This window comes from Phodopus roborovskii, unplaced genomic scaffold (genome assembly GCF_943737965.1).
Source record: "Phodopus roborovskii unplaced genomic scaffold, PHOROB, whole genome shotgun sequence".
Taxonomy (NCBI): domain Eukaryota; kingdom Metazoa; phylum Chordata; class Mammalia; order Rodentia; family Cricetidae; genus Phodopus; species Phodopus roborovskii.
In genome coordinates, this window is record NW_026126424.1 from 8,227,350 (window position 1) to 8,253,796 (window position 26,447).

The following is a 26,447-nucleotide window of genomic DNA, read 5'->3' on the forward strand; positions in this document are numbered from 1 at the left end:
CTTAGAGTAGCTTACCTCAGCTCTTTCAGCCATTACTTAGTGCAAGATTAGCTTTTATACCCATCCCAGATGCTCAACTTTGTACACTGCAAAGGAATCACTGGTAATTCTAATGCCCTCCCTTTTAACATCTAGTTCCACAAAAATTAAATTTCTACATTTATTTCCTAGAATAACTAATATGAATTAACATAATTTCAGGGTCCATTGATATTATCATCATTCATTTCCCAGATTTGACTTTGTATCAATACCATAAAGCAGATGGAATGCTACATAAAGTAGTAAGTGAAGAAATATGCCGTGCTGGAGAAGCAGAGTATCAGAACTAGTAATTATTCACAAGTTGAAAAATATTTGTAATTATAACAGAATCTCTGTCACAAACAGGACCATGATTATATAATAGAGCAGTGGCTCTCATGCTACAACCTTTGAATAGAGTTTCTTGGGTTGTAATGACACCCAACCATAAATTTATTTTTGCTACATAACGGTAATTCTGCTACTGTTATAAATCACAATGTAAATATTTTTGGAGATAGAGATTTTCAAGAATTCATAACCCATGGGTTGAGAACTGCTGACATAGAAGATATTTCTGTTGTCACTAGAAGTATATTGAAAATTCAGATCTTAAGCTAAGCCATCATGAAGAACCCTCCTCCTTCCTGATGAATCAAACCAACCTCTACACAAAAGAACATACTATTATTTGAACCTTCTAAGTATTTTCGCAATCCATTAAATCATATGTCAGCTTTTAGGAACACCAGCTATGCAGTTTCAAATAAAATACTGTATTTTTGAGATAACATCACACTATGTAGCCCCGGATGACCTATAACTCACTGTGTAGGCGAGACTGACCTCAAAACCACATAGATATATCTGCCTCTACCTTGGGAGTGCTGGGATTAAAAATATATGTCACCAGATCTAGAATAAAGAGGATACTTTTAAAGAAGTCAAAGAATTGCCTCATTCTCTGACATAACCAGAACCAAGTAGACTGTAAACATGTTGCTTTTTCTCTAAAACATTATAATGTACCAACGAGCTCATAACACATTCAAAAATATATCTTCTTCTATAAAGCTGCCACTTTTATTCTAATGAAATTGTGCATTAGTTACTATATTTAAAATGATCATTAGTGATACTTCTGTAATTTTTTATAACAACTGGATCTTATTTCATCATAACATGAATAACTTCACTTTTCTAGATTCCAGGCTTTCTGGGTCCATGATACCAATTTTAGTAGCAATAAATGTGAAATATGTATCCATTGTGGATGACAAATATCTCAAGGTAAGAACGAGTTGCCTAATAAATAGTTGAAAGGGTTTGAGGAGACTGCCCTAGTATACCATTGAGGAGACTCTTAGCATAATATCACCAGATCAAGGAGAGTTATCATTTTTCCCTTAAAATAAGAGAGCAGGAATATCGCTGTCAAAGGATTACTGTTAGAATGCGCATGTACATTCCTTGCGAGATGTGAAACCAGACATGTGAGGAAACTTGACTCGCTAACCCTCAGCCGTAGTTGGAGTGTTTGCTGCAACCCCCTATAGGCAGTGTTTAGTTTCTCAGAATGCATGTCTAAGGTACACCAGGAAGATATTAAAGTGTGTTTAGAAAAGCAAGTCTACTGAATAAATCTAGTTGGCCCTGGCATTTAATAGACATATGGAGACCCAAAAGTTGTCAAGCATACATGAGACACTCATCAAGTCTCAGCTCATCTACTCAATAATCATCAATCCTCTGTCCTCTCTGACTGTTGGTTTGTGTTCATAGTTAATACTCATAATTTAAATAAGGCCTTTACAAACGGCTTTTAACATGTGTTCTAACACAAGTCCATAATTTTGAAACATCTGTTGAAAAGAAGTCATTTGAGATGTGGAACTATTTTTGTTTCTTTAAAACAAATATAGACTATGAAAGAAGGTATGTGTGTATGAAAGAATGTGTTTGTGTGTGTGTGTGTGTGTGTGTGTGTGTGTGTGTGTGTGTGTGTGTATGTGTTATGTGTATGTGTGAGAGAGAAAGACAGAAAGCAAAAAAATGTTGAATTTACTAGATTTCAAAAAAAAAGTAGAATGAACATTAGACCACAAACATAAGAAAGCAACAAGAAAAAAATTAGGAAAGAATATGTATCATTATGTTCCAAAAAATGCAATAGTTGCCTGGAACCAAACATACATACATACACACACACACACACACACACACACACACACACACACGTTAACCCAAGAGGAAACATTTTGAAATGAATAACTGTAAATGCAAAGATCTTATACCAAAATATACTTAGGAATATAATAATGAAAGTACTATAGAAAATGCTTCAAGAGACTTTGGGTGTTATGACATCCTATATTCTATTTCTACTTTCTAATCTCCATCTCACAATGCTCCATGTGTGAAATAATTAAGCTGTATTTTATATTTGTAAGGGAAGGATAAAGAAGATGAAAAAATAAAAAAACAGTTGTCAGCATCAGTCGATGTTAACTTACATAAAATACCATAGCCAACATGACTGTAGTTAAACAATTCTAATCATTCTCCTCTTTAAAAAGAATATACTGGGGAAGATTCAGAGGACAATGGAAATGCGAAAGAGGAGAGAGGAGACACTGAAAGCTTAAGGATGAGGAAAAAGAAGGACAAGGGCAGAAGTAAAGAAAGAGGTTGAAAGGGAAGAGAAAGCCAGAGAGTAACATCATAGAGAGACAGAGAAAGGAGAAAGTGGGGGAGTGAGGCCAGAAAACTGATGATACAGATAAACAAGAGAAACCACAGCAGAAGTGACTCCCTTTGCTCCACACTGGTGCGAATTTTCAGCAAGGACTATGACATCTGTTGCTTTATTTTATGGCAACAGAACAAGAATTTAATAAACTATGGCTTCATTTAAACTCATTGGAGGGAATATCAGGTAAAAGGGCTACATCCAAGGAGAGATATGTCTGCTATAGTTGAGATCCAATTATACTCTTACACATTTTGTGGTAGAATTTACTTGTCTCTAATTACATTCCCAATTATTTCACATGGATAATCACATGGCATTAGATCAAATACAAAGATGGGCTGGGAAGATAGTTAAAGATCTCCAAAATGGCTGTATGTGTTTGCAATCCCACCAGGAGTGGAAGAATGTGCCCCTTTCTCCACATCCTCTCCAGCATGAGTCATCATTGGTGTTTCTAATTTTAGCCATTATGGTAGTAATAAGATGGTATCTCAAAGTTGTTTTGATTTGCATTTCCCTGATAGCTAAGGATGTGGAGCATTTTCTTAAGTGTCTCTCGGCCTTTTTGATTTCTTCTATAGAGAATTCTTTCTTCATTTCTTCAGTTTTTTAAATAAGGTTATTTGATGTTTTGTTGACTAGTTTCTGGAGTTCTTTGTATATTTTAGAGATCAGCCCTTTGTCAGATGTAGGATTGGTGAAAACCTTTTCCTAGTCTGTGGGCTGCCGTTTGGTCTTGTCCACTGTGTCCTTTGCCTTACAGAAGCTTATGAGTTTGAAGAGGTCCCATTTATTAATTGTTGACCTCAGTGTCTGCGATCCTGGAGTTATGTTCAGGAAGCAGTCTCCTATACCAATTTGTTCAAGGGTGCCTCCTACTTTCTCTTCTAAGAGGTTCAATGTGACTGGATTGAGGTTGAGGCCTTTGATCCATTTGGACTTGAGTTTTGTGCATGGCGACAGACATGGGTCTATCTGCAGTCTTCTATACACCATCGTCCAATTGTGCCAGCACCATTTGTTGAAGATGCTGTCCTCACCCCACTGTATAATTTTAGCTGTTTTGTCGAAAATCAGGTGTTCATAGGTGTGTGGGTTAATATCAGGATTTTCAATTTGATTCCATTGGTCTACCTGTCTATTTTTATGCCAATACCAGGCTGTTTTCAGATCTATAGCTCTGTAGTAGAGCTTAAAGTCAGGAATGGTGATGCCTCCTGAAGTTCTTTTATTGTATAGGGTTGTTTTGGCTATGCTGGGTCTTTTGGTTTTCCATATAAAGTTGATTATTATCCTTTCAAGGTCAGTGAAGAATTGTGGTGGGATTTTAATGGGGATTGCATTGAATCTGTAGATTTCTTTTGGCAAGATTGCTATTTTTACTATATTTATCCTACCTATCCAAGAGCATGGGAGATTTTTTCCAATTTCTGGTATCTTCTTAAATTTCTTTCTTTAGAGCCACAAAGTTCTTATTATATATGTCTTTCACTTGTTTGGTAAGGGTTACCCCAAGATACTTTATGTTGTTTGTGGCTATTGTAAAGTGTGATGTTTCTCTGATTTCCTTCTCAGCCTCATTTTCATCTGAATAAAGTAGGGCTACTGATGATTTTGACTTTATCTTGTATCCTGCTAGTTTGCTGAAGGTGTTTATCAGGTATAGAAGTTCCTTGGTAGAGTTTATTGGGTCGCTTATGTAACCTATCATATCATCTGCAAATAGGGAGTGCAAACTCGTACAGACATTTTGGAGATCGGTATGGCAGTTTCTCAGGAAAATGGGAATCAGTTTACCACAGGATCCGGCAATCCCCTTCATGCATATACCCAAATGATCCACATCCCTGCAACAAAGACATGTGCTCAACTATATTCGTAGCAGCAATATTTGTAAAAGCAAGAAGGTTGCTTCCAGAAGCAACCTAGATGACCCTCAACTGAAGAATGGATAATGAAGATGTGGCACATCTACACAATGGAATACTACTCTGCAGAAAAAAAAAATAATGGAATCTTGAAATTCGCAGGCAAGTGGATGGCACTTGAAAACACCATCCTAAATGTGGTAACATAGTCACAAAATGAGGAACATGGTATGTACTCGCTCATATATGGATTTTAGACCTAGAACAAAGGATCACCAATGTATAATTCACACCACCAGAGGAACTAGGATACAAGGTGTATTGTAAGAGATTCATATAAAGTCCCTCACAGAAGGGGGAAGGGACAAGACCCCAGAGCACATGGGAAGTGCGGGGGGCAGTGAATGGAGAAAGAAGTAGGAGAAAGAGAAGGGGAGGAGAGGAAAGCATGTGTGCCTAGGAAGATTGAGTCAGGGTAGGAATAGAAGACAGAAAAGAGAGAGAGAGATAGAGAGAGAGAACACGAAAGAGGGAGCCAATATTGGTTTGAAGAGAAAACTGAACCTAAAGAAAGGTCTAGAGACCTACAAGACTGATTCCAACTAACATTTTGAGCAACCGTGGAAAGGCTACCAAAAATGCCCTTACTGGATAGTGAGATCAATAGCTAACTTATCCACCATCACGAATTCCTCATCTAGTACCTATTGGAAATAGAAGCAAACACCCATACCTAAACACTGAGTCAAACTAGAATCCAGATGCAGATGGAGAGGATAAGACCAGCTTGCAGAAACACATAGAGACAGCTGAGCTGAACAAGGAGGAGCTAACGGGCCCCCAGACTGATAGCTGGGAATCCAGCATGGGACTGACTCAGACCCCCCTGAGTATGGGTCTCAGCCAAAAGGACTGAGCAGTCTAAGGGACCTCAGACAGTGGAACCAGGATGTATTCCTGGTACACAAAAGGACCTTGCTGACACATCCCCTAGGGAGGGATACTGCCTTAACCTAGAGACTGGAGAGAAGTCCTAGTCCCTACTTCAAATGACCTGACAGATCTACATGACCGCACCTGGATGGCATCACCCTACATGTGGAATTGGTGTGGGGGGTTGGGGGGTGAGGCTGGTCAGGGTGTATGTGAGGAGGTAGAGAGGGTAAGAGCGATTGAGGGAGTGAGGGAGCTATGGAGTGAGGAAGAGGGAACTGGGATCGACATGTAAAATAATAAAATAAATAAAAAAGATAGTTAAAGATAACTTGACTTCTTAACACACTGATGGACTATGAGATAGACGTACTGTCTGTTAGGCAGACACATAAGTAGAGGGGCCATGATGAAGTAAAAAGTGTGGCAACTTACAAGATATTGATTATTTCCTCACAACCCTGTCCTGGGGGGGGGGGACCTGACAGTTTATAACAAAAGTTCTTTAGGGCTTTTCCTGTTGCTATTAGACCCCCTGCTGATATACTGGCTCAGCCAGTCTAAGGGAGATCAGGACATAGTTACTCAATACTTGTAGGCCAATTAACTAGCATCATTCGTCAAACTGACCAACCCTAAATTAGTGGAGGAAAACTCTTCAAAAAAAGCTTCAGTCCTCAAGAGGAAGCTTGGTTTTGGCATCCCCATTCCCCCCTTGGCTTTGAAGAGGCTTTCTGTTTGTCCTTCAAATGCTACTGTAAAATCCAAACATAACATGAAAGCCCCGTTTTCCTAAAGGCAGATAACTTCCTGGAATTTGGGAAATAACAAACCAGATGTTTTAATTCCTGTAAACAAATGTGTTTGATCCATCTGCCCTGGGTGTGCTTGACCACATGTGGGCAGAGGTATATGTGAAGGAAAAAACATCAGGATGCATGCTGGACCTGATAGGACTTGTTGAGAAAAATTAGTCCTATTACGGTTTTGTCTTGTTAAACGTCTGCAAAATGTGACTTGTCGTCATTTCCTGGGAACCCCAGAATTGTCCTGACCAGAATCCATCATCCTGGCCAGTATTTAATTAAGGTTTGTTTCAAATTAGGCTCAAAATTGTGGAACTGGTTTTTCTGTAAGGAGTCACGGGTTTAACACTGGCTCTATCTGCTCCTATTGGCTGTGCTCTAGATTTCTTTGTTGCTACCCATTGCCCTTGAGCTTTTCTTGGCTTTTTAATTCTTCCAATGACAGAGAAAGTAAACTTGATGGAAACCCCTAGACACTAACACGGCATTACAACTGTTTAGACCCAGAGCTCAAACAACTCAGTCTGGTATAATCTTCAAAATGAGTGTTAGCTTTTTAGGCTGAACATATCTTTAGTTATACCTTAAAAATATACTAACATAGGGCTGAAATGAGAAAAAAAAAACACTAACTTTTAACTTCTATCTCTACACAGTCATCCAATCAGCTATTAGTTGAAGTCATTTGCTGCAGTTGTATTCTCCTCCCCCCTCCCTCTTACCTTTCCCCTCCTCCTCTTCTTCCTCGTTCCTTCCCTCCCTCTCCCACCTCCTCTCTCTTCTTCTTTAACTCCTCCTCTCATGTTCTGCCTAGTGAAATGAATAAGATTAATTAAAGTAAGGCTGATGATTTGTGAGTCTGAACCATAGATTAACCGTCAATCACACAGTGAATTTATGTTCCTTTTAATCTTTGTCATTCAACTTTCAAGTGTATAATCTATATAAAGAAAGGCAATGATTACTCCATTTTAAATGACAATTAAGGCATTTAGCTTGAATTATCTGTCAATAGGAAAAAGTTTTAAATAGAACGTTAATCTCAGTAGTTAAAATTGAAAGGACCTGTAACCTTATAATTTCTTCTTTTTTCAAGTGAGAACACTTGAAAAAAGTAGACAAATTGATATTCAATTTCTGACACAATTTCTTTGTAAAATAGTACTGTGTTTTTCTGATACCAAGTTGTTTTTCTATACTATCTTGACATAATTCTGCAATAAAAATGTATTATACTTTGCTTTCACAAATCTAAAAGAAACTTCCCTGTGAGCCCTCTTATGGTCATACAAGGACCAGATCGCTCCATACCCTGTCCCACCATCGCCGATATGACTCTCTCATCTTTCTGTTTGAAGAAAACATCATGTGAAAGCTAGCAGTTTTAAGAAATAAAGAAAAATGTAAGATATAGTTTGTTGTTTGTTCACAGGTTTGTTTTAGAGAAAGGCTTCTAGAATATTTATAAACATGATCACTTAACATTTAATTAACCAATATTCTGTCCTAAGACAAACTTTGATTTCAAAGGATTTGAGAAATATGGTCAATACTCTGGGAAAACTCATGCCTAGTCTGAAACAGCAGCTACACAGCATTCAAAAGCTATAGTATATATCAAAGATATTTCTATTTTTCTGACATTTTTGCTTTCTCCTTTCTTCAAATATTATGTTTTAATTTAATCGCCTATTTCCCCAAACTTGATTTTTCAGCTTCTAAATCTGCATTACCTTTAAAGATGATAAAACACTCAGTATTTTAACCCTTCAAAAATTTTATGAAATTATTATTTTAGTGTTGCTTTTTGGTATTCTGGTTTTAAATGATCATTGTTTCTAAGTTTCAAGAATATTCAGATTCATTTGTCTTTGTTCACAAAATAATATAGCTTTAAAAAAACCTAATATTTTTGTAATATGTAGAACAAATTCAAATACTCTAGGTAAAGCAACAATCTGTAATCCCAATAGTTTACTGCTGCTTGCTAAGACTATCATGTGAAATGATGAAAGTATTTCATAATTACACTTTCCTTGTTTATGTGACTTTTATAACTGGGCAAGAGATAGGGGAACAAATTGGAGCTCAGATCCACTAATTCCTTAACCATATTCTAATTTTTTCTCTAAAAATAAATTATTCATTTTTATTTTATGTGCATTTGTTTTTTGCCTGCATTAATGTCTGTGTGAGGGAGTCAGATCTTGAACTGGAATTACAGAGAGTTGTGAGCTGACAAGTGGGTTCTGGAATAGAACCTGTGTCCTCTGGAAGAGTAACCAGTGCTGTAAAATGCTGAGGCATCTCTCTAGCTTGCTATATTCTAATTCTTATCTTTATCCCCACAGATAAGCATAGCTATCACCCTTCACCAAAGAAGCTTCTTTCTACAGCAAATGGAACCCATTACAGAAAACTATACATAAATATAATGCAAAAGCCAATGTACTGGGGTTGAGGGAGTGTCTAATTTCAACAGATACTTCTGTAGCCCACCTGTCACATCTATGACTCAAGAAATAGCATAGAAGACAGAGGAGGAAAATTCTAAGAGCCAGGAGGGCAGCAAGTGGGCTGTGTAAGTACTTATTTTAGAAATGGTTATATAAACAAGACCTAAAGGAGGACAAAATCAAGACACCATAAACTGGAATAGGAAATTTTTCTGTGGTCCCAGCCCTAGCTAGAAATGGATTGAATATTGCTGAGTCATTGGCCAAAGCTGTCACAAAGACCACCACCCTCACACATACAAATATCAGAGGCTATTACCAAGGTCATTGGTTGCTCTCTACAACCTGATGGCAAGATTGTATTTTTAAGGACAATATTTATATCATTCCAACAAGGAAAATTTGACATGGTGCCTAGTCAGAAGCTTCACCCTTATGAACTAGTATTTATGGAGTTAGAAGGTATTTGTTCTACACACTTCTGGAAGAGAGAGGTGGTTATCAATATCACACAGTTACAAACCCTGAAGCCTACTATAATGGCCTGCCTGCAAGATATACTGAGGCAATATTAGCACACATATAATGGGAGTCACTACACCCTCTTTTTTAGAAAAATTGGTTTTAAAGTCCACTCCATGAGATGGAATTCATCCCTGACACTGTTAAAGTAGCCAAGAACCTGGCACTTGATAGGCCATAGGCCTAGGGGAAAACCTGCTACATTATTCAGATAAAAGAACATAGCAATAAAATGACTGCCAATGAAGAACTATGATGCACATAGACCAGCGTACACCACCCAACCCTTATCACAAAAGCATTTTTCACACAATAAATGGGAATTAATACAGACACCCACAACTGGAATGAGGAGAGCAAGAGATTTTGAAGTACTCAATCTGAAATGGGATTTCTTCATCAAATCCCTTCCCTCAAGGCTAAGTAAAGAATCTATGTACAATTTCTATGAGACATAGATATTGTAAGGTCCAGAAGTGGTGAATAACTCCAAGAAAACAGTGAATTCCAGACACAACAGAGCTGATGCTAAAGTGAACTCACAGAGACTGTGACAATACACACAAGACCTGCAAAGTTTCAAGTCAGTCAAATCCCAGAAATGAAAAGGAGAATTAGATGCTAAGCCCCAGTGTAGCCAAGTAACTACTGACTGGTAAAGTCTATTTTCTCCAATGGATTGTCACTGGGTTTATCCACTACAACCAAGGGCAGACCCCTTGCCCAGGAATAGTTGGCCAACAAAAAACAAACTCGTTTGTTGTCTTACTGTTTTGGTTATTTTGTTTTGGGATTTTATTTTGCTGAGAAGAAGAAGGAATATAAAGTTGAATAGGTGAGAAGATGGCAAAAACATAGGAGGAATTATGGCAGGAGAAAAGATGAGTATATATTGAATTAAAAATTAATAAAAGAAGTCTAAAAACAATAAAAAAGAAAATTCCTTAGACATATATCCACAGCCAATCTAATCTTGGAAATGTGCCAACTGAAACTTCCTCAAATAACTCTGTTCTACGTGAAGTTGACAGCTGAAGCTAGATAGGATAGGTGAGTTAAATAAAACCATATGGTTTTTGTACTTTCCATGAGATAATTGGTTTATATAATATAATTTTAAATAATAGAGATGCTACTTATTGATGATCTATGAAAATTGAATCTGACTTATGTATATGATTATAGCTTCTGATTACAGAGTGTTGCTTTAATGATATCTTTAATTTTAAGGAATCATTTCATTTTCCCTAAGGTCGAACAGGTTACTTCTTTCTGCTTCTGAGAGCAACATCATAAACTGCAGTTTGTTTCCCAATGACAGTACTGACCAGAATAGTTTGTGCTCAGCCAATAGTTTGTGTGTCTGCGCTGTGCTGCACTGACCCTTCCTGAAGCAGTTGTCCCTGAGAAAATAGACATGTGAGTGATGTCTGTCCATGAGGGTCTGAAAACACAAGCTGTCTGCTAAACACAAGGTTAGTTCATGCTAGTGGATATGCAAGTTTGTCTGTGATGATACAGTGCCACACACAAAAGCCACAAATAAAATTCATTCTATCTATTGCACTAAAGAAGTGTACAAAATGTAACTAATATGCTATTATAGAGATTTTAATTGATACCATTTAATTGTTGCTATAATAAATCTCATTATGTCCCCAGAAACAGCCAACAGAGATAAGGCTATTTTCGAACACTAGTGATATTAAGTGATGTACTAAAAACCAAAATTAGAAGTAGATGAATTTGAAAAAGGTAAATGCCTTTCCTAACATTAATGGTTTGCTTTTACATTTTGAAAAATTTGTACCACGGTAGTTGACTTCAGTTTATGACCTTTATATTTCTGAATTTTACTCTATTTCACTTTGAACTATAACATGTATATTTTATGTGAGTTCATATTGTTTTTAAGTTCTATTTCTACCTTCAGGTGACTTACCTGAAGACAAACTTCAGAGTATGAACCACCATTTGTATAACATTTTTTATTTTTCCAAAGATTTTTTGCTTGGAGACTTAATCCATATTCTGCCTGTGATCTCTACACATGTATTTCACTATTACACTGGGCTTTTCTGAAGCATCTTAAGCCTAATTTTTATCTTTTCTTGTCATTATACCATTGCCATTTCAGGCAATTCCTGTTTTCAAAATTGAATGTAGAAGGCAATGTGTGCTATCTGAATCTGCATTCACTGGCATGTTTAGAGAGGAAAATTGAAGCATGATGTACACATTTTCTGAATCTTTTCAGACCTCACTAAGATAATCATATTATCTGTGTGGATTAAAGTATTGAAAACATTTAAAATGCCTAAAATTGTAAAATCACCCCCACAAAGTACAAAATTATAAATAAATGAAAACCTCTGATCAGAAATATTCATTTTTTCATATTGAAAAATTTTTCATTGTAAGTGATTTGTTTTCAAGAGTTACCTGTTGTTTAGTAATAGCCGTTTTTGGAGTGACCAATAATATTTCAGCATTTCTTAATAGAAGACTGTGCACACTCAGTGTTGGTAACAATTTGAGAGAATTCATTGCTCTATTTGTTTTACATTTGATCTATTCCTTTTAGCCATTTTAACTGCTACATGTGTAATATATTATAATTTTATGAGATCTTGGACTTCATCATCACTGACAAGGACATGAGGCATGTAAAGACTGCAAAAACATTTGTGTTACATGACTTCAGTAATACATATGTCTAAGTCATGTCAACAAGTAGAGCTAACTGTAGCATGAATCCATGAGAATTTGATAAAGTTCTCAAGAACTTATGTAGGTATAAAGTATGGATAACCCTCCCTGATACGAAATGGGTTAGACAGCACTGCTGACCCTGCCTCCTTCGTCCAGTTGTTCTGTTCATGGATTGAGAGCAACAACAGCAAGCCCCCTGATCTGCTTTGGCCACCTAAGAAAGCTCAAGAGCATGAAAGTGAAAGACCCTCACCTCAGCTTGTAAGTTGTCATGTAGGCAAAGACTCCACCCTAATGCTTGCTGCCCCAAAAGTCATTAGCTAAACAGATTGAAGTCTCACAACACTAAATCCCTCAGTAGCTAACAAAAGACAGAAGGTCAGAAGATTTGCTCCCCTGTACACAGAGTGCAAAGCAACATAATTCTCTTTTTGACTGATGAATGTATTTACAGGGAGTGTGTAACGAGTATGGGTTTTTCCACCTGCCGCCTGGTCTTTTCCTGCCACCGCACCAGCCCCAATGAACACACTGAGTCTCTGTATTTGATATAATTCTGTTGGCCAGGTACTTGTTTCTTATCAGCTAGCTCTGTCTTAATTATTAACCCATTTCTATGTATTTCCACGTGGTCTTACCAGCAAGTGGTGGCTGGCGATTCTATTCTCTCCAGATTCTCCATCTTGACCCTCCTTCCTACTCCCTATTTCCTCCTTGTCTCCTAGTCCCGCCTATCTTGCTTTCCTATTGGCCAACAGTGCTTTATTCATTAAACCAGTATGAGAAACATATACAGAATGACATCTCCCATCATCGTGAGAAATCTGTTATAAAAAAGGAAAATCATTTGTTTGATAGAATTTCAGATTATTTGAATTAATAGTAGATTGATTCTGTGAAATGATTATATGTTCTGTATGACTTGGTAGCAACATGTGATTTGGCCATTTACACAAATAGTATTGAGAATATGTCTAGAAAAAGCATGGGAATAGAGGATAATAATTGGGAATTTGCATGCCTACACACAATTTTGTCATTCAGAGGACTGTGTGTGTTCAGGTGACATTTTATGGGGACTTTGAGTATCTTTCATTATGAGAATGATGTGATCTATGTCTCTTTTACATTGTATCAGGAAATACAGTAGAGAAATTATCCTAAATTTTATGACCAAATAATAACAAAACTTAAATACACAGAGGTTTGTTTAAGAATGTTGCTATAGGGGAGAGAGACAGATCTTAAGTCTGCTGAAGGAAATGTCTACAGTGTTCTATGGTAGCAAGGAAAGCTAGATGAAAAGTACAAGACTGTTGGAGAGTAGGTTGATCAGTAGGATGTGTCAGACACATCGAGTTATGCATAAATTTGCAAGTTTTTTTCTATGATTAAGCCATCTGGGTTTGCTAACCAGTGTTCATCAAACCTAGATCCCCACACTCTTACAGGCTGAGACATGGGGGCCTATCTTTCTCGATCTTTATCTTTTTGGATCAAATTCAGATCTCTTAACAGGGCTTATCTGAATCATAGAAGTAATGCATATCTTTAATACATATGCTATGGCTATGGTGATTTGAATAAGAAATCAAGGCTTACATATTTGACCACTTTGTTCCCAATTGGTGTCACTGTTTGGGAGGTTTTGGAGCATTTAAAGGGCAGAGAAGGCTGTGGGAGCTGTAACTGCATCCTGCTTCCAGTTTTGCTTCCTGCTTTCTCTCTGTATGTAGTTGCACTTGTGATCTTTCAACCATCTGCTCTGTCCCTACATCTGCTACTTTTTGTCATTCCTCCCTACCACAATGGTCACTAACTCCTCTGGAACTATCAGACAAAATAATGCTTTTGGTCACGGTACTTTATGCTGCAACAGTGTGGTATCTAAAATACACATTTATATAAATAAATGTTCAGAGAAAAGGGCAGTCCAATGTTACCTTTTCAGTCTAATATAAAACTATATTAATCTTATCACATTGCAAAAGAGCCTCTGTTGGAGTTGCCCCTAGGTTTCCTTTTAGACATCTAGGAAGGTGAAAGACAAAAATAGGAAATTTGTGAGAGGAGTATTATGATTTTTGAGAGGGAATATAGGGAGTTAAACTTATCTGTATTTACCTCCTATCAAGTAGTCATCAGTTAGTCACAAGGATATGGACAAACAATCCAAGACAGGGAGGCATTGCAAGAAGGTGGCTTTTTCTGCCCTGGGAGACGAAGCATCCTGCAATCAGCTTACAACTCTAAGGCAGGATAGATAAAGGATCACATCTGTTTTGTTTTCAAGGGCTATTTAGTAATATTCTACTACAGGCCACCAAATATGTTATGGGAATTTGGGGGGTCCTCATCTGGATTTTTAGATAATGTAGGAGAAATTAAGATTACCTCTTGGAGATCTTAGTATCATTAATAAAAGAATTTATGAATGACATAAAACAGAAGCTCAAGGACAATTCTATTATACTTTAAAAGAAAAATCTATAGGATGGGAAAGCTGTAAACCTAAATTGATGCCAGAAGAGAAGGAGGAAGACAAGGAAAAGGCTGTACCTTAAAGTGGCAGCATAGACAGAGGTCAGACACACAGTTGACAAACAGCCACATGAGGCTGTAGAGAAATAATAAGGAAACACGAAACATTGGTGCATGGACAGAAAAAAAAGAAGGAACAAAAGGATCAATCATGATTACCCAATAATCAGGAAGGGAGGCAGACTCACAGAAGCTGCATGGTGGTGCTTGGTAAGCCTACTGGAGGACATGTGACTGGGAGAGAGCTTTGAGATAACAAGGCTTCATCACATTCAGTTTGTTTTCTCTGCTGTTTCCTGAGCAAATAACAGGCTGAACAAGGACATTAAAATCAACTACCTTGTTACAAATGGAAATAAACAGGCAGCGTACCAAGCTTACAGGATACGGCTAAAGTACTAATAAGAGGGAAATTCCTCGTAGTAAGTACTTACAGAGAAATGGCCCAAATACACTGCCTAATGTTGCACCTTAACGATCTAGAAAAACATTGAATTAAGTCCCACATACAACTGGAATAAGAAAGAACCAAAGAAAATAAATAAATGTAATGGGGCTTATGAAAAGAAGGGAAACACACTGAAAGTGTTTACAATACAAATAAAATAAGCACATCTTTGGGTACAACATCAAAGAAAATAGACTGGAATAAAATCAGAAATAAGAGAAGGCATCATAAGAGAAGAAATATGAAAATAGTGGGAAACTACTACAAAATTTGTTTTCAAGCTAGTCACTTAACCAAAGAAAAATTGAAAGTCTTCTAGAAACACATAAGCCACTAAGACTGAGTCATGAAGTAATCTAAGAAGTATAAGAAGATGGCATCATCAGTAAACAGCGGCTCCCTATGAAAACCATGAGCTCATACCTTCATAGCTAATTGCATTAACACCTGCCTTCCTCAAATTAATGCCAGACACTGAAGAAGAGGAGATGCTTCCAAAAACACTTCACAGGTCTCCCACTGATATGACAACAAACCCAGCCAAGGATGAAAGTAAGGAAACAGAGAACATTCCTCATGAACAAACATGCAGGATCCTCAAAAGTGAACGATAAGCCAAATTCCACAGCACTTTGAAAAGCTACATCCTCCCCTGGACAGTGGGGTTCATCCTAGGGACACATAGAACACATACATGCAAGGTGCTGTCATATGACATTACTAGAAGGAAGCACAAAGAGTGTGTTATGATCTGGGCAGATGCAAAGAATACATGTGATCACACAACACACAAGCGCACTGTTCTTCTAAGAGCAGAAGCATCAGTGGAGGTTTGTGTGTGTGTGTGTGCTTGTGTGTGTGTGTGTGTGTGTGTGTGTGTGTGTGTGTGTGTGCGTGGTGGAGTTTCATTCACCCACAAAAAACACCCAAAATTATAAATTATAACATACAGTAGAGGAACAGGGAATTATGGATGTTAATGAAATACCCCCCAACCCAGATAGATATTTTGTATGGAAATTAGTGCAGTAGGAATAAAAGTAAAAAGAAACCCACTTCAGTAGAGAATATGTGTGTGGGAGAGTAAAGAAGAGACTATTAGGGTTGAGACAGTAAAGGGAATGAGGGAGAACAAGGGGCAGTCAGTATCAGAGGATATTTTATGCACATGTGGGAATACATGCTTATAAAAATCACACCAAAACATAGGGAGGTAGGAGTCATACATATAAGTTAATAAGCAGAAAATAAAATGTGCCAATATATATAATCTATCAGGTTCACTTAGGAACAAAGCAAGTTGTGCAGGAATGAGAATAATTAAAACATGGTGAAACAGACTTTACTGAAAGCAATGTAAGAACATGCAGGCTAACATGGCTCAAGGATATTGTCGGCAGATTGTGGTAATGCTACATATTTCTAAATCATGATACAGTCAAGTTCAAAACCTAAAGAAGCAAGAGAAAAACCTCCCAAGCTTCTGGACAAGTAGATATCACCCTCAGAGAAATACAATGAAACAAAATTCAAGAGAGCCATAAATCCTGTCTGTCACTCCTCTGCTTCCATTTCAGTTATATCTCTTCCTTCAGCATCCTCCAAGTGGCAGACCAGGAAAGGTTTCTTCTGGCTTTGACACTACTATATTTAATTAACCAACCTTTTCAAGTTTAAACATCTGTTGATAACCTCTTATCTTTAAAGTTCACTTCAACTAGTACCCTGACGCTGACAATTCTCCAAATTTACTGTGATTTAAACATATTTTCCTCTCTTTCTTCTTGGTGCATAAGCAGAACACACAGCTGTTTAATCCAGGCTATTTATAAAAATGATCTGGAAAACATCTCTCAGGCAAATGGTTCTCAAGACAGTTCAGCTTATTTTCAATACACACACTTAACCTGCATATCTCTCAAGTGTATTTATTTTTAAACTCGTATTTTCAGACAAAGCATATAGTATATATTAGCAACCAATTACCATGTTCAGGCAAATTTTAAGATCCATTCTAGATGTAAATGCAAGAATGTCAGAAATGCAAGTAAGTGCGGAGTGAAGCAGCCTCTACGCACATAGCAGCAAATTGGGTTCATTTCAGAGGCAAAGTGAGCTCTGTTACAGGCAAAATAACAGGCTAAAATGCCCACTACAGTCAGAAAAATGTCTTCATATTATATGATTATGTGCATCCTTATATATTTATGATTTCTCTTTTGATATTTTAGGAAGGTAGTTTGTGATTTCTGTAATAATCATTGTAATTTCCCCCTTTTAAACTATGTATAGGTTCATGGTCAGTTTCTGTTATAAGATATTTAGGTTTTGGAAATTAAAAATAAACATGTCATTTGAAGTTTGCATTTTGCTCCTGGAACCTGAACTCTAAGTCAGTGTTCCTCCTTGAGTTTCTATCAACCAGATTTCTTTCTGTTTAGGCTCAGGTTTGGACATTAGGAGGATGTTAATTTCTCTGCTGATGGAATTCAGTACCCTTTAGGTCTCTGATTTCCAGGTGAGGTACATGAGTTGCTGTAACAAATGCACACCAAGATTTCAATAACAAGACAAAAAGAAATCCTGCCAACATTCGTGTTCCCCTAGCTGTTGACACTAAGGGACCACTTGCTGTTCTTTATCATGCCAGGCCCACATCACTCCTTTGCTTGACTCTGTCAGCTCTCCTCCCAAGTTCTGAGAAGAGCCACCATGTAGGATCTAAGTGACACTGTTAACCCTGTGGAGTAACACATCCTGGATGTTCTTCATTAGTGACAGGTACAATGGCCCTACATGAATACAATTCCCAAAAGAGCTTTCTGCATTCGTGTAGCATTCATGAATTTACCACTCTGAGACCTTTCATCTTCTCTACTCTCTCCATGGCAACTGAGGCCACCAGCTTTATTCAGTGTTAGCCATTGCTGTCACTACTTCTGAGGGTTGACCTATCAAGAAATCTGTTCAGTCCCCAAGAGAACTTGTCAGAAAAATCAATGTCCCCAAAGAGCTCACCTAATTAAATCAACTGTGTTCATCTAACCCCCTATGCCCTCCACTAACAAGCTGCAAAGTGTGTCAGAAATCCCCAAGTGCTCTGTAGTGGTTACCTAAAGAGTCAAGATGTCAAGGCAAATCCCTGGAGAGAGACCAGAGTAGCATGAGCAGCAAGAACCTGTGGGATGCTCTAACTGAAGACAAGGGAGAAAAATGCAGCTATTGAATGGGAATTTAAGATAGATACCTAAAGTCTGCAAGCAGTGTTTGATCAGCAAAGAGCAGTATTCCAACTTTCTTGAAGTGGCTATTTTTCCCATTGTACCTCACACACAACATTCTGCTCTGAGAGGCTACAGAATGTGGCCTACAGTAAGCAGTCATGACGCATAAACATACTACAGAAACAGCTCTATGGAAACGAGGCAAGCTTAAGGAAATGGGAGTGACTCAGGACTACCGGGGAGGGAAGTAGGGATGTGGATACCTGGAGAAGATTAAAGCAAATGTGATTTGATTGTCTTATAGTAGAAATTGGTGGAATTAATTACCAAAGGCACTTGCTGAGACTGAAAACAAGCATTCTAAACTTGAATGCAAAGCCATTTTTAATCCTCATTGTCCTGTATCTTCCATCAAGGGAAAGGGTGTTGGTACGTGAGAAGATACAATATTCATTTAATATAAGCAGTTTCATGATTTCTGGCTCAAATATTTATTTGTATTCTCATTTTTCTGAACAGCAGAATGAACTTGTGCTTAAGTCTTTGTACAATTCCATCTCCCTATTATCATGCATACATAAACATTTCAGAATTTACTCCAGTCATTATTTAGTCGAAGCATCTATTTCCCTTGCTGAGATTTGCCTGAAGAACCCAGATTTATCATTTTAATGATATCTCCATGTAGTAGGCAAACAAATGATTGGGCTATAACAGAGGAACTAGAGAGAGATTGCACAGAGAGTAAAAGCCCTTGCTGGAGAAGAGCAAGGCAAATGTGATTTGGATGTCTTATAGTAGAATTGATAGAATTTGAGTCCTCAGCTCTCTCATAAAGCCAGGTACCTTATCAGGTATTGGTAATCCTAGTAAGCTTATAGGAAGATGGGAGCCTGAGGCATAACAACAGAGTTCAGTTCATGGGTCAGATAGCTTCAAGTAATCAGTGCCAAAACTACAAGAGACCACTTCTTCTGCCACAAGGAATGATATCTAAGGGTGTTCTACACATGCATGCCTGCACTCACATGTGAACTCACATGGGTACACACAGAGATTGAAGGAAACCAAAAGACAATAGGGGGAAATTGTATTCCATGGATGTGACAGATGAACTCTGTACACAAAAACAGAGTTGTTGGTCATTTTTAAAGCAATTAATATTAAATATTTAAAACTATATAGATATCAACATATTACATAAAAGTAAACTTGTTTCTCTTAACAGGAAAAATAATTTTGTTTCATTCTCTCTCTCTTTCTGTGTGTGTGTGTGTGTGTGTGTGTGTAGGTAGGTGTATCCACACATGTGTGCAGGATTCTTCAGAGGTCAGAAGAGGAGAATACGTCTCTGGAAGGTGTCATTTTGGCTGGTGGTTGTCAGCCACACAACCTGAGTGCTGGAACTAGAGCCTGTCCCTGTGTAAGCACAGCACAAGGTCTCTTAACAGCAGAACCACCTGCCCAGTACCCTAGGAAGATATTAAAAGGAAGTAATTATTATACAGTGGCACTGCTCTTTAGGTTTTCTACTCCCATTACCTGCTCAGAACCACATCAAAAGGTTTTTTCTCTGTGAGGTCTCCTCTGTGTGAGCCATTTTTAATACACAAATCTGGGCTAACATCATTCTCCAAATTGTGGTAAAAGTAAGAATCTTAGAATAATGTTTATGAATCTAATACACCCATTGAATACTAACAGCTTTACTTTGTGTAGAAAAGTTAAGAGTAACGAAAATGGAGAGGGGAAGAATGAGTGGCAGGAGCTGGAAACCTTTGTTCCTGTTGGAATGGTAGTGATCCACTGAGAACAATTGTCAGAGACAGACAAGAAAGGCATATGACATGTTTTTTTATGATATATGGATGTTAGCTATGACCTATATATAAATTCATCTCTTAAATCTTATCATAGAAGCCTCTTTTTTCAGTAGATGACAATTAACACAGAGCATCACAATGATTGAAGATATAGAAAATAGTTTATTTCAGAGTAATCAACCCTAAATAGGACATCTACACCATACCTTTCCTCATAAAGTTCAGAAATCATTGGGAAAGTGAGACAGAAACATTGTAAAGGGCAGAGCTGGAAGACAATAGGCAAAGAGTCCTCTGAAACTCATTCAATTTACACATGAATTCACAGTGCTTCTGACAGCATTCATAAGACCTGCACACAATCAAAGCAGACAGAATCCCAGAATGGAGGAGGCATGTGAGCATACAGTTCTATCTCCAGCTGAAAAGCTATTTTCAATTGATAGCTGCTACAAGAGTGAGAGTTACTTTTATTTAAAGTTGTTCCTGGTAGATCAGCTATGATCTAGTGGAAGTCCATAAGCACAAATGAGAATAAATGGGTTTAAAAGACACCAGGAAACAAAGTTGGGTGAGTATAGAAATGGGTGTGATTAGAGTGAAGTTTGAGCAGAGAAGTAAGTATGATCAAAATATATTATATTGAATTTATAAAAAAATGTTTGAAAGCAGATATTGGTTGAAAAGGTGCTTAGACTCTTCACTAGATCATTGTATGTGGTGTAAACTAGATATTCAGTGAACAATTTTCTAATACTGCAACAGGCACATGATATTGTCAGTAATGCTATTTTCCATTTGTAATTGACCTATGTTCATATAATTTCATGTGATGATTTTTAAATTTGTGTTATTGTAGAAAGGAAATATCAATCTAAATACTATTGCATCACAACTTTATGATAAAAATCTCCTCAAAGCTCCCATTTATGAATATGAAATGTACACTATTATTGACTCCAGTCACCAGCTTGAGATTATACTCAGTCATTCTGTCTAACTGAAGCTTCTCTGTAGCTTAAGAGGAGGGTCAGTACTGTTTGAACCTCTGCCTGTACTTGCTCTGGGGTAACTCAACTGGATGTTCCTCCTCTGGTCCTTGTCTTATGTGTACTTATCACAAAGAAAGAGGACAGCTGTAAACAGTAAGTGAGAATCTGTGATTCTGAAAATAGGATGGGTATTTCCCATACCTGACCCAGCATGCCCCCCCCCCCAAATAAAACACATTTCTTCTTCCTTGGTTATTGGTTTGGGGCATTTAATACATACATGAAAGAAGTGTAGGCTATTGCTAGTAATGTAGTTTTTTTTTTTTTATCATATAGCTAATTGATGGTGAAGTGTAAAATGACATATGTAGAAAATGTTAAGGCAGACATTTCAGAGGAACACAATGTCGAGTTTTTCTATTAAGGTACATCAGCTCCTGATGCAGATGTGAAGTTCAAGGCTACTGTGCATTTAGATAATCAGGCTAAGTACTCCAGCACTCTCCTTGCTTTCCCAAGTCTATCTTTCTCTCATATTCTCTCTCTCTTTCTCTCTCTCTCTCTCTTTCTCTCTCTCTCTCTGTCTCTGTATCTGTCTCTCTCTGTTCTTTCCCTCTCCATTCTGGTACACACTTTTTAAAAGTTTTCACTTCTCATGATTACAATCTCTTAATATAGCAAAACAAATCCTGGTCTAAATTCAAAATTTCTAATCACAATTACTGACTTTTTTGACCACTCCAAGTGCTCATTCAAAATACATAAATACATTCTCTTTAGAATTAGCTATTATATCTTTAAAACTATTTATAGGTTAGAAAACTGTTGGAAAAGTTAGTGTCACCCACTCAGGACTTTAATTTGCAATCCTGTCACTTCAGAGGAAGATGGAGGAGGATCACGAATAGAAAGTGTAGGTCAGCTTCGGGTTCACAATGATATCAAGGTCTTTATTGGCTACACAAGACCTATACAAAACATAGTAACAAGAAGATAATTAGGATCTAATTATCTGGAATTTAACTCCACATGTAAGCTTTTAAGTATCTTAACCTGCAAAATAAAGTGAATTGTATTAAATGAATACCTGGATTGTTCTTAGAGTCATAAAATTATTTTACTCTGAGAACATACAAATATATAGATGACATATTGAGAAGACTCAAAAAGATAATAAAATCTAAGTAGGATCTGTAAGAGTATGCCATGCCACCCAGGTGAAAACTAGTTCTTCTGTAATATTCCACCCACAGAACAGATGGCATACCATCTCATACTAAGTATGGAACAAACATTATTAGATATTTCCTTTTATCTTGTCTTAGAAGCAGAAAATATAACTTTAAACCCCATTTCAAAAACCATGCACAGTGTTTTTCATGGCCATCAAATGCTTTGGAATTCTTCCTTGGTTTATTAGATATTAAATAATTTTAAATAAATGCTGTTTTATCAAAGAGTCTTACACCTTTCTTTAAGGTGGGCAATAGATTTCCTTTTAAACCTCATTTTGTCACTGGTGAAATGTGAGAAAATGGATTCTGATAAAGAATGCTTCAAGTTTCCACTAACACAGAAATTTGATGGCACCATTAACTAATCAACAAGAATTTAGCAAAGTAATATTTCCCAGTATGAATAATAGGGTTCAGGACAAAGCAGAACACAGGTGCATGGGAAACGCTGGCCAGTGCAAAGAATTACATTCTGACACCAACCAGAGTTGGCATGGACACAGGATATGTGGTCTCCAGGGCTTCAGACCTGCTTCTTAATCAGGACATGGATGCTAGCCCTAGGCAACAAAGACCAAGTTGGGAAGCCAGGCAGGACAAGACAGTGAGATAAGTCAATATTCATGCTATGTGATTACAAATTGCTGTCTCCACACCAATCCCATCTATTCTTAGATATTTTGGCTTTTTCCATTCCCACAAATGGTTAAATTTTTGTTGTTTTATTAATACTCCTCTTTTAAATACTGTATTATTCTTTCTAATGGATAAACATGGTCATAATTTTATATAGAGTTATCACTGATGTCTGTGTTCATTAAATTTAAATGTATTAATGCTCTGGAAATGGTTGTAAGTTAGCTATGTACCTAAGCATCTTAGGATCTGTGATTGCTATAATAAAACAAAATACTGCAATATCTAAAATCAATTTATAAAATATGGAATTAAATTGCAACTTATTGAGCCGGCTTTGTTTTTTTTTTTTTATTTTGTAAATTTTGCATTTCACACTTTGAAATTGGATTATTAATTCAACCTTCTCAAAATGCATCTATTATTAAAATAAAAAAGTCCAGGAAATTATCCCTGGGCTAATAATGATCAATAGCTGCTGCACAACCCAGTGCTTGAATCTATGCCCAAGCTGGCTTTTATTATTAGATATCTCGAAATATTAGTCTAATGAGTAGACTGCAGAAGCAACTGGCTTGACTTTCTTAAGTGTGTAAAAAAACATAAAGCCAGGATATCTCAAACTTGCCCTGAAAATAGTTAAGGTGAATCATATAATTATTCAACGTTTGTCCTGTAGGTGAGTGGCAGGTAACACTAATTATAAGGTCACTTCCACAAATAGTCTTTTAACTCTGTCCCACCTGTCCACTAGGAAGAGTTCCATTTCATTATGAAATGACCTATCAGCTCTCAGACACCTCTCCAGATGGGAGCAGAGTTAATGATGTCAGTTTGGTCAGATGTGGAAGCAGAAGAGCAGCATGGCTAAAGAAGCTTTCTTCTTCGTGATCATTAGGCGACTTGTAAAAAATAAAGTTCGAAATTATTAGGAAAATGTCAATCAAAATCACAATCACCTTACCCTTGATAGATCAGTTACTGGAAACAACAAAAGATAGCAAATGTTTGCTTGACTAGATAAAAGAGTCCCCCATACTGTGGAGGAACTTGACCTCGTATAGCCAACAGCATAACACTTATTTTAAAAACAGCACCTCTATTCATATTTATCCTGAGTCTGAAATAAATGTGTGCAAGGGCTATCTGTGCTCCTGCATAACAGCAATTTATGGAGCAAACTAAATTGTTCACAGATAAATCATTGGGTTTTAAGTGATGGTATAGACACATACATGTACACACATAGAACAGTAGTCAGTATTTTTATTTAAAAAATTATTTTTCATTTTACATACCAACCCCTGTTCCTCCTCCAACCCCTATTCACACTTCATAGGGAGTAAGGCCTTCCTTGGAGAGTCAACAAACTCTGAGGCAAGACAGAGTCCCTCCCCTCTATCAAGGTTGAGCAAGGGAATGAGCTCCAAAAAGCCAGTTCATGCACCTGGAGTAGGTCGTGGTGCCATTTCCTCTAACAGATCAAGCCACACAACTGGCACCCACATTCATAAGGTCTAGTTCTGTCTCATGGAAGTTCCCCAGAGATCAGTTCACAGTGTATGAGCTCCCACTAGCTCAAGTAGCTGTGATTTTCCACATCATTTTCTTGACTCCCCTTGTTCATATGATCCCTCCTCCCTTTCTTCAACAGAACTATAGGAGCTCAGCCCAGTGCTTGACTGTGAGTCACTGCATCTGCTACTATCATTTACTGGATTAGGTTCTACTAGGCAGTTTTTTAAGAAGGAAAAACTTTATCAGTCCTGACATCTGGAAAAACATGAGTGAATTAGGTAGCTATCAAAATAAGCAGATTAGCGGTATACAGAAATACCTATGTCATGGTGTTTCTTTAATGAAGGAATCATAAATAAATAAACAAATTCTAGAAAGAAAGAGTAAAGCCAAGGACTATTTACCAGAAACAGGTAGCCAGTACCATGGAGACAGCTTGAGAACTGTCATGTCTGATTCAGGGACCACAGTAACACAGCACACTTGAAACTTGATTTAGACAGAAAACCTTTGAGCATCCTGAGCACACAAAAAAGGTAACCCTCTATGTCACTTAATGTGATTATGGCACCAACTCACAATGTATATATTTTTAAAAGTACTTTGGATACCATAAATATAAATACTTAAGTATACCTTTATTTGTCTTTTACACCTAAATAAGGAATCTGGAAAAAAGTGATGGGGAGTAGAATTTTTCTTCAGCTCCCAAGGAGCACATTCTTAACAATTATTCAGGTTTTAGAAGAAAATCGATTTGTAGCCTAACTTGAGAGGTAGCAACACCACTTCCTCCCACTGTCAATGAGACTGGAATATCTTTTTCACTCACATCAGCTCAGTTCTTTGAGATCTGTGTGAAAGAAAATTTTGGTTTTGCATTTTTTTCAAGTGCTACTGTACAAGCAGCATTTCAAATTCTTAAGCTTATACTGGTGGACTCGAGGTTATTTTAGCACAATAAAATAACTTCCTAGGCCTTTTGTACACTAATAAAGCAACTGTTTTGATCTCCAGTCAGAGGGAACCAATCAGTGAGCTTTGGTACAATTGGAATAACATTAGATTGTATACAATTTTAGATTATCTCTTAAAGCAATATAAATGCTCCTGCTGCCAAAAGTTGGGGTCAAAATACATTTTGCTAGCAGCCATGAAATATTCTACCATAAATATTTATTGATGCTTTAAAAGGCATCATATTGTACTGGTGACTGACTTGAACTCAGTGGGGATTCTCAAGGGATGTAATCAACAGAGCAGCACATACACGAGTGGCCAAGAATGAAATAAAATTGATCAGAAAGGGCCTTTGGAAGGGAAAGCATTTTAGTATGTTGGAAAATAAAGCTTCTAGGAAGACCTTAGTTATTTTTTTAATCACATCAGCAATTTGGATGCCCTGTCTGGATGCAGGGAATACTGTGGGCTTCCCCAGGAAAAGATTCTATTGATTTCTGCATCAATCCCTGAACAGATGGATGAGGGTCGCTGGTACATCATGCCAGAAATCAATGCCATTTGACTCCACCACTTTCCAGGCAATAAATATGCTCCTGTAACTGCTGCTATTTCAGTGTCCTTTATTCCAAATTCTAAGCACAATGCCAGCTGATTGAATACAAGGTACCTCATAAATAGAGTAATTAAAACAGCTATGTTTGAAAGCAGAGCTGCCAGCATCAGCATAGAAATTGCAAACTCCCTTTATTGTGCCCACCAGGATTCTAGCTCTGAGTTGATAATGAAAAAAAAATGTATAAGGAAATAAGTTGTTTCCTTATCTCCATAAAATGGCATCAGGAATTGCTCCAGATCAAATATTTTTTCTAGTGTACCATCCATGGATTACTTCCTGAAAGCAAGCTTCAGTCCCTCTGATATCTGAAGTTGCATCTCCCATTGGGACCTCAGGATCTTCAAGTGTCACATCTATGATTCGCTGAGCCTTTGCTTT